Genomic DNA, 17,406 nt, shown 5'->3' with positions numbered 1-17,406 from the left:
GAAAGATGCAAGTCTGGTACATTCTACAGGAAACAAACAGATTTCATGTGAGTGAAGGCTGACATCATTATCCGTGAAATAAATATCAGCAAATGTTTTAAGAATAGCCATTTGAAAAGTCCCATGTTAATTTTCTGGAGCTATCATTACAAAGTACCACAAAGTGGATGCCTTAATCAATAGAGGATTTTTATCCTCGATTCTAAAATTCAGGAGTTCAAAACTATGGTGACTTAATTTCTTTTCCTGTTGCTGTGATATAATATCCGTAGACAAGGGCTAGCTTTCTGTGCTGCCCAGGCAATTTGCAGGACTGCTCTCCTGAATGCTTCAGCTGGTGAGGAGCAGGGCCAACTGTGACACTTGTATGGCCCCACATCCTGCTCCACTACCTGGCACAGGGTTGGGAATTTGGGGACAACCTCTCTCCCATGCCCATGCCACAGCTCAGCTGCCAAGTGACAGAATCATGTCTGCTGTACTCACATTCTTGAGGCTGGGTCACTGTTGCTCCTGCAACCTGGCTCAGCTCTAGTGTGCAGCCCAGGTGATATGCTGGGTGTGCTGCTCTAACAGCTATAGTCTGTGAGGGGTGGGTAAACTGCCACTCTCTCTTGTCCCTCAGGCTTCATTCCTGTCTACCTAAGGTGGCCAAGGGTAAGGGCAGGAAAGGCATCTCCCCTGCATTCTGGCTTCCTCACTGCAGAAGAGTGGCAGGACCAGCTCTCCTGTGGTGAAACAGGGGAAGATCAAGAGATGTGGCATTAGTGTGTGTGTGTGTGTGTGTGTGTGTGTGTGTGTGTGTGTGTGTGTGTGAAGTTGTAATCTCTCAGCACAGTGACTTACTGCCTGACTGCCTGATGCCATATTCTCTAGCCATGATGGCCACAGACACATTTTCTGAAATTTTAAGTTCCAAATATGCATTTAATGGTTAAATTCTTTTGCAAATTTACTGGATTAAGAACTACCTAGTGGGCAGGGTGTGGTGGCACATGCCTTTAATCCCAGCACTCAGGGACAGGGGGGTGGGGGGCAGAGGCAGTCGGATTTCTGAGTTCAAAGCCAGCTTGCTCTACAAAGTGAGTTCCAGGACAGCCAGGGCTATACAGAGAATCCCTGTCTCAAAAAACAAACAAACAAACAAGAACTACCTAGTATCGGAATGAGGTTAAAAACTACAGATATATGTACAAGGACATTTCCAAAGAGGATTAACTGGGTACAAAAGACCCACCCTGCAGTTTGGTGGCACAGTTTTATGTCCTTAAATCCCAGACATGTAATTGAAGAAATATTATTAAAATGGAAGAACTTAGAGATATTAATTTTCCTTGTAGAACAGTTTTGACATGTGCTAGAGATACTGTTGTGTTGTTCTTTCCTGGAAATTTTCTACTTTTTTTCTTTTTTGATTTCTTCTTTGATGTATCATTATCTAGCACTGAGTTGTTTAATTACAATGAGTTTTGCACTTATTAGAGATTTGTTTGCTGTTGGTTTTAAATGTTACTGTACTGTGTTGCAATAGGATATGTAGACTTATTTCAATTTTGCTCATATTTCTTTTGTGGCCCACAAACTTGTCTATTTTAGAGAAGAGTCCCTGGATTGTTGAGTACAATGTTTATTCTTTGGTACTTGGGTAGAATATTCTGCACCTATCTGTCCATTTGATGTGTAATATTTAATTCTCATGTTTCTTTATCTTTTGTCTTGATGACCTGTGTTCTGGAGAGTAGCATACTGCAAAATAGCTCACTACTATTCAATTGGTATTAATTTGCAGTAACCATAGAAAACAAAAATGTAAATGGAGACTATGGGAGTAGAATAGGCTATTAGGATACAGGTGATAAGGTGATATGAAATGGAAAGTGGACAAAACAGGGAGAGGCTTAATTTGAGAAGGATGAAGGGGATAATACAGAAGGAGAGGGAATTTGTGGGAAAAACTAACACTAAATTAATATGACTTAAGTGGTCATATTAATTTACATATACGAAAAATTGTATAACACACATACACACACACAGTAACACGGGGAGAGAGAGAGAGAGAGAGAGAGAGAGAGAGAGAGAGAGAGAGAGAGAGAGAGAGAGAGAGAGAGAGAATTATGCTACTGGGATAAAAAGTCTTCCCCAGAGCCATAGGCTATCGAACAAAAAATCCCAATATAAGGCATGGAATACATCCTTTGGCTGTGTTAGTCAGAAGGCTCCAAGAGTCTCTTAATGAATCATAGACTATTGATTTTTGTGAGGCCAGAGAGCTAGGGGCTGAGGGAAGCAGGCCTGGAGCAAGAGGCAGTTGAGGCATGTCCAAACCCTGGAAATTTCATCCTCAGAGTGGCAGCAATAGAATACATTTTAGACTTTCAGACGGATAATCTGAAAAGGTGTAACTGCAAATCATGTGGCAAAAGAGCTTTTCAGAGGATTCTACTGGTTGTAGTGTATAACTGTTGTCATTCATTTCTCCAAGTTGTAGGGCTGGACAAGATCACTATAAGAAATAAGTGTTTATGGACAATAAGAATTTCTATCATGCTCCAAGCTGAGAACCTAAGAAACTTCATTATTTGCAGCTAATGTGTAGACTTGGGGATGAACAAAGCTTTGAGTTCATTAGGCTCAATAGCCATTTCAGAGAGAAAGGAGCAATACCATACTCAGGTCTGTGCTGCTGTGTGTAGTACATGTCAGGAAAAGGGGGAGGGGAGCTATGTGCTCCAGGACAAAGCATTGAGAACACTTAGGTTGCAAGAATTTGTATTCTATACTATATTGGTTATGCTATATTATATTATATTTATGCTACAAAATTATTAATGTACATCAAGAAGATATTCATCTTCTTAGGAGTTGAAAGACCTGAGCAGAGATTAGATGATGTTGCTGGTAAGCAGGGGTAGTTTATTTCCACATAGAGGTGTATGGGCTTCCCCTCTTGCTGAGGTTGCACCTGGCAGTGCTTCAGAGAAGGCAGAAGCTCATCCAGAGCTGCTCAGAATTCAGGAGAAAATGTCTAAGACTGTAAATTAATACTTGTCCTCACCAACCACCAAGAATATTTAATCGATGTGAGTTAAGTAAATTTAAAAGACTTTGAGCAAAATCCTGTAACATGTGTCATCCTTGGTCTTACAAAGTCTTAAACTACAAAGCCCCCAAAGAAACATGGCAATGCTTGCCTTGATAGCTATTACATCTGAAACTTTCTACCTTGTCTTCATGGCTGACCACTTGTTGTAATTCAGTACCACTAAACTGCCCCTGTTTATTTGGGTTTTGTTTGCTTACAGGCTTAGCGTTTTTGGTTGCATTAGTTTGAGGATTTGATATTTATTTTCTCTTTCTTTTTTCTGGTCACTATTTTGATATTTTGCTAAAGCTATATACACTGCATATACTGATCCAGCTGAGTAGAGAGAGGTTCTTTTTATGCCAGTACCGAGTGAAATGTCTGCATTTTTATGAATTGAAAAACAAACCAACAATAAGGAAACAAGTTCAAAGCCTACACTCTCAAGCCCAGCATTTTTAGCCAGCTATGGTGTCACACTTCTGGAGCTCCAGAATTCACAGGCAGAGATGTTTTTCTGTACTCTCCAGGCATCATGGTCTAAATCATGAATTCCCAGTGCTTCACAAGGGTATATTTTGGGGTGTGTGGATGTCATGGCCTACTCTGTGAATAAGCACTTCATGATAGAAAATGGATTTATACTGTATCCTTTAGGTCATATAATTAGATACCCCTAAAATATGGTATATGGTATTCACATGTTCCTGTAATAGTCATGCTGACCACATTTGCCATGGCACTCTGGTCGAGTCAGCTTTTCAGGTAGGGATGCCTAAATAAAAGCTGCTCATGAAGCAAAAAGAGTTTCACAGAAACTTGCTCCTGGAGTCTGGCTTTCTCTTTAACCCATACATTAATTTTCCATTCCCACGTTAGTCTAGTGGATGGATCCATGTGCTCTCTTTATTATAAATGCCTTTTAAGATTGAATTCTGACATAGCTAAAGCCTTAGTGTTCCAACAGTCCTAGAACATCCTTGAGCAAGAACATGGGCTTGAAATTCAGTAAGAATGTTGCTTATTCACTGACATTCAGAATAGCCTCTGGTACTACACTATCACTTAGAATAAAAGTCAAGTCGCTCCCATATACAGGAATTTACAATGGTTTAGGAAGTAGTTTAGGGCTGTGGTTTTAGAGTATTGCATTATTCATGAGATGGTTAGCTAGAATGGAACTCCCTAGTTAGAACCATGACTTGGGTGTGAAAGCCCTTGCCCTAGGAGTGAAAAGATCTCACACCAGGTTTCTAAGACTATAGCTGATCTTAGATAGGGCTGACTTTGTCTCAGTTATTTTATTGCCCAGTTCCTGCCAGTCTTTGTGTTTTCATTCCTCTGTTCTGTGTAAGAGTCATTAAGCATCCGGTTACCTCATTTGTACCTTGCGAGTATGTCACCCAACTTCGTTATTGTCTTCTGCATAAAAAGTCTGATGCTCGAATTGGCATTACATTCAGATTCCACAAGACCTCTCCTGTGTGCATCTGTTTGTCATTCATCTGACGCTTTGCCCACAGGTGACTAAAGACCCGTTCTGTGCAGACAAAGGGGCCCAGAGGGTCTGTGGCACACATTAATAAGAGTCACAACTGTATTGCTCTAAAGCTTCTTAGGAAATGAATATTAATTTGGGGTTCATAAGAAATCAGGACCCAGATATAGCTGTCTCTTGTGAGACTATGCCAGGGTCTAGCAAACACAGAAGTGGATGCTCACAGTCAGCTATTGGATGGATCACAGGGCCCCCCAATGGAGGAGCTAGAGAAATTACCCAAGGAGCTAAAGAGAACTGCAACCCTATAAGTGAAACAACATTATGAACTAACCAGTACCCCCCAGAGATCGTGTCTATAGCTGCATATGTATCAGAAGATGGCCTAGTCGGCCATTAGAAGAAAGAGAGGTCCATTGGTCGTGCAAACTTTATATGCCTCAGTACAGGGGAAAGTCAGGGCCAAGAAGTGGGAGTGGATGGGTGGGGTAGTGGATGGGGGAGCGAGTGGGGGACTTATGGGATAGCATTGGAAACGTAAATGAAATAAATACCTAATTAAAAAATAGAAATCAGGTAACCCAGAGCTATCTGCTTTTCATTTCCTCAAAATATAGCATTGGTGATAACTGTAAAGCAGAAATACTGACCTTTAAGAAAAAGACCTCCCTACTATCCATGTGGAGATTTCCCATACATGTTGAGATAGGGCTTTCTTTTTAGGTAATATTAGTGTGACTACACATTTGATGCCTTTATGGTTTTTGTTTATTTGTTTGAATTTGGAGCATTGCTATTTTTTTTAATATATGTATGTTTTACCTACTGCAAGCCGCACCTGGTACCAGCAAAACCTGCAAAAGCAAGCCAGCCAGGCAGGAGGGGCAGACCCCCACAGGATCCCAGAGGGGGCTCTAGAAAATGCCTCAGGACCACATCTGTGCACCAAATGCATGCAATTCCTCCAGAGGCCAGAAGAGGGCATCGTGTTCAACCCAGAGACTCATTAATAGGATTGTTAGCTGCCCTCTGGGTCCTCTGTTGGATAGACAAATGCTCTTAATGGAGGAGACTTCTTTCCTGTATCTACACTATATTTCTTCTTTGTCCTTCAAGATTGTGTGGTTTTCAATTGAACAAGATCATCCAAAATCAAAGATAGAAGTTTATGGAGAACTATAGGTTCAGGTGCTTGAAGAAGGAATTCTAATTTTCCTAGGTTACCTGGCACCCATGCAGATCTGTTGTGGGTTCAAGATAATGCCATAGAATTGTCAAGGCTTGAGCAGATCTGTCACCTCTCATGTAGGATAACCAGGCAGACTAGGCATGAAATGCCTACTTGATGAAATGCAGAATTGAGAAGTTCCTCAGTGGGTAGAAATGGAGGAAGGAATAACCATTTAAGGCCAGCTCACCAGTGTTGTGATAAAACTTCAAACTCTCCTGCATGGATGGAGCCTGAAATAGAGGTCACATGCCTATGGTGGAGAGCATGTCTGTGCAAGGCTAGGAAGGGAGAGAGATGGTTGAGATTGATCTTAACCACACTAGATCTCAGAGTTTATTGAGGAAGTACTTCTTCCAGTGGATGCTTCATGCTTGTGAAGGTCTCCTAGAACAGATCTCATTTCTGAGACTAAATGTGAGTCAGAGACTTAATGTGTAAAGGAATTCATCCCCCGAATCCCCAAACTGGTGCTGTCAAACCAGGGCTTTAAAGCAGAAGCCTGAGAATGACTGGGGGATGTGTTAAGTTGCTCACTGTCTTTGGACACCTTCTCTTTCTAAGCTAACTCTGACACAGAAAGGGTCACCTGTAAATACACAGGAAACCAATCATTATCAAGTGATACGGGTCTTCTTGTCCATCTCTTAATTCTCTGGTGGGTCCTGAGCCTTATTTACTTGTAGGTCTTCAGTGTAGTGCTTGGCTGTTTTGGTAAATGCTACCTGTCAGGCAGCTTAACCTGATATCTAGTAATGCTATTTGAGCAGGTAGATAACAGCTTGACATCACTCTTTAAATGACTAAACTGTCCTGAGTATGCAGTGTGGACTGAGACACTTCCTTTTCTCTTTCAGATAGATATTCCTAGTCTTGAAAGTATTCTGAAAACCATTCTCAAGGACCAATCTTGTAGCATCCAAACTGACTATGGAGTATCAAATTGCCACTTTCCTTGTAGCTGTTGTAGCAGATGAATGAAGTTACAGGCCTGGAATGTAACTCAGGGAGCATGGACTTTTATTAGGTTCAATCATAGCACTGGGAGGTCAAAGAGAAGGAAAAATTGCCCCATCTCATTCAGACTTCTTGGAGACAAAAAAAAACTGTGAGGCTCCATGGAGGCTTTTAAAGTCTGCCACCCTCCTCATAGATCCCGCCCAGACTCCATTTATTGCCCCTAGTTGAGTAGATATATTCACTGGGGAAAGTTTTCATAGTTGTGTTATAACCCCGAATGTAAATAGGAATACACAGATTATTAAATTCTGTGTCTGTGGTGATTGGCTGATGAGATGGCTCAGTGGATAAAGGTAAGGCAACCAAGCATAGAGACCTGAGTTCCTTCCCTGTGATCCACATCATAGGAGAGAAAAAAGTCTATCAGTTGTCCTCTGACTTTCATGTAGGTGGGGGAACCAGGTCTTAGCCCACAGCATCTCAACTTTCCCACGGCTCGCTTACACTGAAAAATTTCCACCTGATACACACATGTAAGTATATGACTCTGTGCTTCATTTGAGAGATTCAGTACTTTTTTATTTTTACTTTTGTTGTCCAGAAGCAAGAGAAACCAAGGAGGCCAGCATGGGACCATCACTTGAAACCCAGGTTAGGGATTATGGATACAGGGAACTTGTAACTGAGGTTCGAACATCATGAGTTCCAAACTGCTCAAAATGGTTTTCTATACATTCATGGCCAACTGTAGCTGATGCCGTTGTTTCACTGCTGTTTCTTTGTTGCTATTGTTTTGTTTTATTGTCTACCTCTGATTACCTCAAAGAGACAAAAACTGTGATGAAATTCCCAATAATTCCTCTGTCCTGTTGAATCCTCATTAGATGTTAGAGTCAGCTTTAGTGAGGATGCTGGCATGGATGATGCACAGCTGCTCCGGGTCGCCTGTAATGCCATATGATAATATCTTCCTCTGACAAAATAGCAGTTATCAGTGACACAGAGTGAAACGATTTACAGTGCTAGCACTCTTAGGTTTAAGCAGACACCAGTTGGAAAGTACAAAGTACCCTAAGATGGAGGCATATGCCCCGGCTGACAGCAGTAGGCTTTGAAACGATTATATTGACCTGGGAGTAGTCAGTGGAATGTGAGGTGCAGGCAGAGGCTTAGAACAGAGTGACTGACAGTTTTCCAGGTAGAAGGTATTCCCACTATTAGAAGGTCTTTGGATCTGTGGTCTAGGCAGCATATGGAGGGTAATGAAAGTCACTGTCTTGTGAATTTGCTGCTGAGACAATTGCTTTCTATTCTGAATATACACAGTGGAGTTGGCTCAAGGTCAAGAAGAAACAGCCATTGCTGTAGTTCATTCCTCTGAAGAACATTCTCCTTCTCTTTTCAGCCCACATAGATTAATCATGTACCACCTTGTTCCCTGGACCCTCACATGACAGGGATATGGTCCTACTTTCCTGTTATGTGTACCAGAAGATCACTTTATAGTGGCCCAGATGATCTAGTTCAATCTTGCAAGACACAATAATCTAGCCTAGTATGGTGACACTTGCCTTTAATACAAGGAGAGGCACAGGCAGATAGAATGCTATGAAATCAATGCAGTCTAAACAGTTGGTGGAGATTATGTTTTTTTTATTCAGGATCAAGTCAAATAAATTCCTGAGGTTGGGAGGTTTTAGGTTTACCTGTTAAGGGAACTTTGTACTTGTAGGAGGGGATAATGAAAATATTCACAGATAAATTGTAGAACCCGGGCCATCCATCATTCAGCTACAAGGAAAGTGCATCCAGGGGAATAATTAATAATCTGCTTTGGGGATTCTGACTAGGCTAACAGAAGAGTACTAAACGTAGTTATTATAAGGAAATTGTCCCACCAGTTCATATATAGTAAGATGCATAGCCCACATTTGGACAGGTTTTTTGGCACCATGTATTTCCATGCATGATGTGGGTACATGGTGTCAGGAGACTCAGAAGAAGGCCTCATATCCCTTGAAACTGGAGTTACTGACATCTCACACCATTGCTTGAAATCCCAGCACTTGGGAGAGGGGGTCAGAATCAGGAGTTCAGGAGCATCCTTGACTACATAAGGAATTTTAAATCACCTTCATTACTCTAAGAACTTCATTGAGTTTCCATCTGTTGCTATGTATTGTAATGCTAAATTCTGTTCCTAGGAAGGTCTGGAACTAGGAGAGAATTCTCCTATCAAAAGATTTTGTTGTGCAAGTCCTCCACTTTATTTATCTTTGCTATGTACACACTATGTGTCAATGACAAAGGCACCCTACTTTACAACATCTAATCACTCTAGATGTTGAAGTGTTTGCCAGTGAATATATACATACTAGAGTTAGTTAAACAACACACATTGCCCCATTTTGTTAAATACTTTAATTTTCTTTTTGTATTAATATAATTTTTAGTTATTCACATTACATGTTGCTCACTGCAATCCCACACCCACAATGTTTCCCTGATATTCATGAACTCTTATTCTCTGATCAGATCAGGGACAACTATCTCAGGACATCTCTTCTTCTACCAAAGCCAACTTACCCTGTCCTGTGGAAAGGTTTTGAAGGTGCTAGAAATGGATGCCTTCTGCTTGGCTTTCCTCTTGTTCCATTTCCCTGGCTTTGAGAACTTCATACAGAACTGTCCTGGAACTTGGTACTTCCTTGAGACGGTCCACAAGAAGCCCTGGTTTTGTTAATGTTTTTGAGAGTATATTTACACCAAACCAACTCCCACTAGTACCCTAAGCCTGACAAAGGCAAAGAGACAAAAGACATCTATTCCAGGAGTTTCCAGTTGTTCTCAGAGTAGCAGTACAGCAGCCCACATACATGGCAAAGTTAAGTGAGGTCACAAAGGGGACATAATATACCGCTGCTTTCATAAAGTATGTCCTAGAGGTTTACCATATCTAAACACTCAGATTTGTACGCATTAGACACTAAAGTGCTTTTGAAACTCAGTTTCCCCAAGTATTAGAAGTCCCCAAATTTTGAGAAAATTAGGTAAATATAAGTCCCTCCGACTGGAGTACCTCAAAAATGTATGAGGACAGAGAACTGTTTGAGAATAAAAGAGACCAAATGTTTACCAAGATCAATGTTGTAGACCAATAGGACAATCTAAATAATTAAGCCATTGAGTGAAACATGAAAGTAGGAGGGCATAGGCCACAAAGGTAAGTCTTTGGCCTTCAGGCAGATCTATTTTCTGAAGAACCTCCAGATTGATTTCCATAGTTGTCATAGCACTTTGCACTCCCAAAGGACATGAAGGGTTGTTCCTTTTTCCCCACATTCTCACCAACATGTGCTTTCGCCAGTTTTTGATCTTAGCCATTCTTCACTGGAAAATATACTGCCTTATACCAATCTCTGAGTCACTTTGGTTTTCATTTTCCTCAACACTAAGGACTTTGCACATTTCTTTAAGTTCTTCTCAGCCATTCAAGGTTCCTTGTTGTGAATTTTTTGTATTGTTCTGTACCCCATTTTCAGAGTGGGTTCTTTACTCTTTTGGTGTTTAGCTACTTGAGTTCTTTAGATATTTTTGATATTAGTCCTCTATAGGATGTAAGGTTCGTGAAGAATTTTTCCCAATATGTAGTTTGCCTATTTGTCCTATTAGCTATGCCCTTTGGCTTACATAAGTTTTTCAGTTTCATGAGGTCCCATTTATCAAGTTTTGATGTTAGACCTGAGCCATTAGAGCTGTGTTTAGAAAAATTGCCCCTATTTCGTGAGTTTGAAGCTTTTTCTCAATTTCTCTTAAATTAGATTCAGTGAATCTGGTTTTATGTTGAGGTCTTTGATCCACTTGGACTTGAGTTTTATTCATGGTGATTAATATGGATCTACTTTAATTTTTCTACATACTTACTGCCAGTAGCACCAGTACATTTATTGAAGATGCTTTCTTTTTTACATTGTATATTTTTGTCTTCTTTGTCAAAAATCAAGTGTCCATACATGTGTTTTCATTTCTGGGCCTTCAATTCTTTCTTTTTTTTTCTATTTTAAAATATTTTAATCTTACTTTTCAAATTTTACCTCTTTCTTGGTTTTTGGTTCAGAACTTATTATCTCATGCCCTCTCTACCTGCATTTATGAGAGAGTTCCCCACTCACACACCCACTGCTGTCTCCCTGCCCTGGCATTCCCTACATTTGGCCATCGATCCTTCAAAGGAACAAGGGCATCTCTTTCCATTCATGTCTGACAAGGCCATTCTCTGCTACATATGTAGGTAGAGCCATGGGTTGCTCCATTTGTACTCTTTTATTGGTGGTTTAGTCCCTGTGAGCTCTGGGGTATCTGGTTGGCTGATGTTGTTCTTCCTATGTTTGCAAGCCCATTAACACCTTCAGTCCTTTCTCTATCTCCTCCATTGGGGACTCTAGGCTAGGACCAAAGGGTAGCTGCAAGCATCTACCTCTGTATTTATCAGTCTCAGGCAGAGCCTATGAGAAGACAGCTGTAGCAGGCTCCTGTCAGCAAGCACTTTTTGGCATCTTTCATAGTGTCTGAGTTTGGTGTCTGTATATAGGATGGATCCCCAGGTGGGAAGTCTCAGGATGGCCTTTGCTTCAGTCTCTGTTCCACATCTTGTCTCCAAATTTTCTCCTGTGATGGTTTTGTTTACGCTTCTAAGACTTTTTTTTTTTTTTTGTTATTCTAAATGAATTGGCAAATTGCCTTTCTAAGTATAAGAAAAATTGATTTGGAATTTTGATGGGGATTGCATTGAATCTGTAGATGCACGATGGCCATTTTTACTATATCAATCCTGCTAATCCATGAGAACGGGAGATCTTCCCATCTATTGAGATGTTCTTAGATTTATTTCTTCAGAGACTTGAAGTTCTTGTCATACAGATCTTTCACTTGCTTGGTTAGAGTCACCTTCAAGGTATTTTCTTTTGTTTGTGACTATTGAGAAGGATGTGTTTTCCCTAATTTCTTTCTCACCCTGTTTATTTTTTGAGTAAAAGAAGGATACTGATTTGTGTGATGTAATTTATATCCAGCCACTTTGCTGAAGTTGTATATCAGGTTTAGCAGTTCTCTGGTGGACAGTGCTTCTAACCATTGGTTGTGTGCTGACCCCTGTGGTTGAATTATGGAAAGCTGCTAACCCCTGTTAGAAAGATGGAAGAAGCTGAGGGGGGGGGGCAACCCTGTTGGAGGACCAGAACACTCAGTAAACCTGGACCCTGGAGATCTCTCAGACACTGCAATACCAACCAGGCTGCATACAACAGCTGTTATGAGGCCCCCAAAATATATACAGCAGAGAACTTCCAGGTCTGCATTCAGTCAGAGAAAATGCACATAAGCCTCAAGAGAATGGAGGCCCTAGAGAGTTCAAAGTTCTGGTTTGGGTGGGCGTGGGGGTGGGGATATCCTGTGGCACAGGGGTATGTGGTGGAGGTATGGGATATGGTATGGGGGTGGACCAGGAGAGGAATAAAATCTGGAGTTTAAAATTATAAAGGAAAAAAAATTAAAAAATAGAAGAAAGAAAAAAGAAGGAATTCTCTGGTGGAACTTTTGTGTTCAGTTAAGTATATGATCCTATCACCTGCAAATAGTGGTAATTTACCTTCTTTCTTTCTAATTTGTATCCCTTTGTCCTCCTTCTGTTGTCTAATTACTCTGGATATGACTCTGAGTACAATATTGAATAGGTAGGGACTGAGAGGGCAGCCTTGTTTACTCCTCGATTTTAGTGGGATTGCTTCCAGTTTCTCTCCCTTTAGTTTGATGTTGGCTACTGATTTGTTGTATATTGATATTACTATGTTTAGGTATGGGCCATGAATTCCTGATCTTCCCTAGACTTTTATCATAAATAGATGGTGAATTTTGTCAAATGCTTTCTCAGCATGAAATGATCATGTAGTGTTTTTCTTTGAGATTGTTTAGATAGTGGATTATGCTAATGGATTTCTGTATATTGAAGCATCCCTGAATCCATGGGATGAAGTCCACTTGATAATGACGAATGATCTTAATGATTTGTTCTTGGATTTGGTTTTTGAGAAGTGAATTGCATAATTTTGCACTGGTATCCATAAATGAAATTCAGAAGTTCTTTCTTTGTTGGGTCTTTATGTGGCTTTGGTATCAGTGTATCTGTGGCTCCATAGAGCACATTGGGTATTATTCTTTTTGTTTGTATTTTGTGGAATAGTTTGAAGGGAATTGGTATTAGGTCTTCTTTGTAGGTTTGAAAGAATTCTGCACTAAACACATCTGGTCCCCAGCTTTTGTTGGTTGGGAGATTTTACCCATTGCTTCTATTTCTTTAGGGGTTATGGGACAGTTCATAGGTTTTTTCTGATCCTGATTTAATTTTGCCTGTATCTGTCAAGAAAATTGTCCATATCATACATATTTTCCAGTTTTGTTGAATACATCTTTGTAGTAGAATTTGTTGATTTTTTTTTTTGATTACCTTGGTTTCTGTCATCATGTCTCCTCTTTCATTTCTGATTTTATTAATTTGGATACTGTCTCTGAGCCATCAGGTTAGTCTAGATAAGGGATTTTCTATGTTGTTAATTTTCTCAAAAAATCAGCTTCTGGTTTTGTTGATTCATGTATAGTGCTTTTTGTTCATTTGCTTGATTTCAGCCCCGAGTTTGATTATCTCAGAGCATCTACTCCTCTTGGGTATATTTGCTTCTGTTTGCTCTAGAATTTTCAGATGTTCTGTCAAGCTGCTAGTATATACTCTCTCCAGTTTCTTTTAGGAAGTACTGAGAGCTATGAGTTTTCCACTTAACATGGTTTTCATTGTGTCCCATAAGTTTGAGTGTGTTGTAACTTCGTTTTCACTAAATTCTAAAAAGTCTTTCATTTCTTTCTTTATTTCTTCCTTGGCCAAGTTATAATTGAGGAGAGCATTGTTCAGCTTTCATGTGTATGTGGGCTTTCTGTTGTTTTTGTTGTTATTGAAGATCAGCCTTAGACCGTGGTCATCTGATCGGTTGCATCAGATAATTTCAATTTTTTTTTAATCAGTTGTGGCCTGCTTTGTGAACGATTATACGGTCAAATTTGCAGAAGGTGCCCTGAGGTACTGAGAAGAAAGTATATTCTTATGATTTAGGATGAAATGTTGTATAGATATCTGTTAAATTGATTTATTTCATAACTTCTGTTACGTTCACTGTGTCTCTGTTTAGAATCTCTATCCATTATCTGACCATTGATGAGAGTGGGGTACTAAAGTCTCCCTTGAGTATTGTGTGAGTTACAATGTGTGCTGTGAACTTCAGTAAAATTTCTTTTATGGCTTTGGTTGCCTGTGCAGTTGGAGCATAGATGTTCAGAATTGAGAGTTTATCTTGGTAGATTTTTCCTTTGATGAATATGAAGTGCTCTCCTTACATTTTTTGAAAACTTTAAGCTGAAAGTCCATTTTATTCGATATTAGAATGCCTACTTCAGCTTATTTCTTGGGAACATTTGTTTGGGAAATTGTTTTTCAGCTTTTAATTCCGAGATAGTATCTGTCTTTGTCAGTGAGGTGCATATCCTGTATGCAGCAAAATCCCGGGTGCTGTTTACTTTTCCAGTCTTTTAGTCTATGTCATTTTATTTGGGAAATGAGTCCACTGATGATTGAAAACCACTCTGGAAATCAGTTTCCTGGTTCCTTAGAAAACTGGACATAGTACTACCTGAGGACCCAGCAATACCACTCCTGGGCATATACCGAGAAGATGCTCCAACATGTAATAATGACACATACTCCACTGTGTTCATAGGAGCCTTATTATAATAGCTAGTAGCTGGAAAGAAACCAGATGTCCCTCGAAAGAGGAATGGATGGAGAAAATGAGATGTATTTACACAACGGAGTACTATTCAGCTATTAAAAACAGTGAATTAATGAACTTCTTAGGCAAATGAATAGAACTAGAAAATATCATCCTGAGTGAGGCAACTCAATCACAAAAGAACACACATGTTATGCACTCACTTATACGTGGAGTGGATACTAACTCCGAAGCTAGGAATACTGAAGATACAATTAACAGACCACAGGAAGCTCAAAAAGAAGGAAGACCAAAGTGTGGATATGTTGGTCCTTCTTAGAATGGGGAACAAAATACCCATGGGTGGAGACAGAGAGACAAAGTGTGGAGCAGAGACTGAATGAAAGGTCACTGAGAGACTGCTCCATCTGTCTAACCATTCCCTATACTGTCACTATACCCAGGTGCTATTGTGGATGCCAACAAGAGCTTGCTGACCAGAGCCTGGTATAGCTACCTCCTGAGAGACTCTGTCAGTGCATGTCAAATACTGAGGAGGATGCTCTCAGCCAACCATTGGACTGATCACAGGGACCACAATGGAGGAGATAGAGAAAGGACTCAAGGTACTGAAGGGGTTTGCAGCCCCATAGGAGGAACAATAAGATCCAACTAGTACCTCCAGTGATCATAGGGACTAAAGCACTAGCCCAAGAGTACACGTGGAGGGAACCATTTCTCTAGCTGCCTATTTAGCAGAGGATGGCTTTGTTGGTCATCAATGGCAGGAGAGGTCCTTAGTCCTGTGAAGGCTCAATGCCCTAGTGTAAGGGAATGCCAAGACCAGGGAGCTGTAATAGGCGGGATAGTGAGCAGGGGAAGGGGGGATGGGACTGGGGGTTTTAGGGGGAAAAGCAGGAAATGGAATAACATTTGAAATGTAAATAATGAAGATACTTAATTTAAAAATATTTTTAAAATAATAAATAAACTGAACTTCTAAATTATCCAGAGATTATGAGACTTGAGAAGGTTTTGGCTAATGTTCCTAACCTGGTTGTCCTGATATAAATCAAGACAGGTTTCTTTGTGGGCTGGGGAGGGTAGTTGAAGGAAACAATTTTAATTTTCATCTGGAGGTGGCTTATTCCCTAAGGATGAGGAGGAATTCTGACCATGTCTGTCAGGAATGGCACGGTACCATACATTGTTGTCCCATTTCCAGACTGTAGAGCCCCACTGGTTTCTGAGCCTTATTGGCTGTTTGCTCTTGTCTACAAACCCTGCTCTCTCTTTTGGAGTAAATTGTCCGCTATTATATGAACTTAATTTCGTGTTTTGTCTTCCTACAGGATGTTGAGTAGCTGCTTAAGTAGTTTCAGGACAACTAACCTTAGTGCTTTTATATAAGATTGAGTGGGATTATCATTCAAAGTCTGCAGATGACCTCCAGAAATCAAAGAAAAGGAGTCAATTTGATAATCCTGAAATAAAATAACATGGGAAAAGCTTAAAAACCAGTGACTGGACAAGCTAGTCATTTGGAAGAGGTGTTCATCAGCCTCTGGTTCTATCTGTACCTTCAAAGTCTACTCAAGGCTGGACTAACCTGAAGGAGTAAACACGAATCTCAAGGAGTACACAGTGGCCATGGAATACTTTCTCCAAAGATAGATTCAAACAGTCTACAAGGATGACAAACAGAACTCACCTGTGGAATGGGAACACTCTGGCCGCACAGTCTTATTCTGACAAAGGCTCCAGAATTCAAGATTACGAACCATAAAAGTAGAGCAAATCTGTGTGTAGGACACTATTGGCTCATCAAGCCTGGGACGCACCAGGGCATACAGTAGGCACATATTTGTTGTAAGGAATCCCTACAGGAATGAGAAGACAGGATGAAGATGCCAAGATCATCTCTCTAAAAAGAAGACCTGAGAATGTTAACTCATTACCTAATTTGTAGAAAAGTCTGTGCATTCCCTTTTAACTTCCAGCTATGCATATGTTTAAAAGAGAGAATGAGAAAATGCACAATGGGGAAATCCCAGCATCTTCAAGAAAACACCATTCTCTTCAATCACAGGAGAGTGGGTTAGGAGTGCCACCCACCTGCACAACTCTTCCAGGGAAAACAGAGGCTTTAGAATCTAAGTGCAGACTCACATCTTACCTGTGAGAAAGGCATTCTAAGTTAGATCATACCAGTCCACAGATACTAAATGAAACAATGAGAAAACCTTTTCAGAAGCAATTGCCCTCCACCCTACCACTCACTCTCCCTCCCTTTCTTTTCTCAGACAGGGTTTTTTGTAACTCGGGAGGGTCTTGAACTTTGGATCTCCCTGGTTCAGTGTTCCCAGTACCCAGCTTTGAAAGACATTTTTCAAACAATATTTAACACCAGGTGTCAGAGTCTAAACTTCTGAACTTCTAAGAGTATCAGAAGCCATTTTACAATTATATATATAAAAAAAAAAAGTCACCACTGTGGGTGTGATTGGTAAACACATTCTTGCACATTTCTGCATTTTCTTAAACTTTATTTACATTATGCTCCACCCTTAAAGTTTCGGTCTAATTATCTGCAAGTTGGATAACTATCTCACTCTGTCTCTCAAAAATCCCCCCAAGGACAGGAAAGTTAAGTAAGGGCTGGAGGGTCATTTCTGGGGTTGTCTGGTTTTGTCCCTAAAAGACACCCAATCCCCGGACCCCTTGGGGCAGGCAGAGGAAAGCTCTTCAGAATAGCTTGGCTGCCTGGAAGCCACAGCTGGTCTCTTTTTCTGCGCTGTCTAGCAGGGTCACCGGTTTTATCTGG

At 40.4% G+C, this 17,406-nt stretch overlaps 1 protein-coding gene across 2 annotated transcripts in view; it reads right to left on the bottom strand.

The window, feature by feature from the left end:
- The window catches only part of LOC147001755 (uncharacterized), a 347,644-nt gene that overhangs the window by 218,668 nt on the left and 111,570 nt on the right, over positions 1-17,406 (bottom strand). The gene's annotated exons all lie outside the window — the stretch shown is intronic.

The sequence above is a fragment of the Mus caroli genome, unplaced genomic scaffold (genome assembly GCF_978045245.1).
Source record: "Mus caroli unplaced genomic scaffold, Mus_caroli_1 scaffold_12, whole genome shotgun sequence".
Classification (NCBI taxonomy): Eukaryota; Metazoa; Chordata; class Mammalia; order Rodentia; family Muridae; genus Mus; species Mus caroli.
This window is presented reverse-complemented; position numbering and strand designations above follow the sequence as displayed.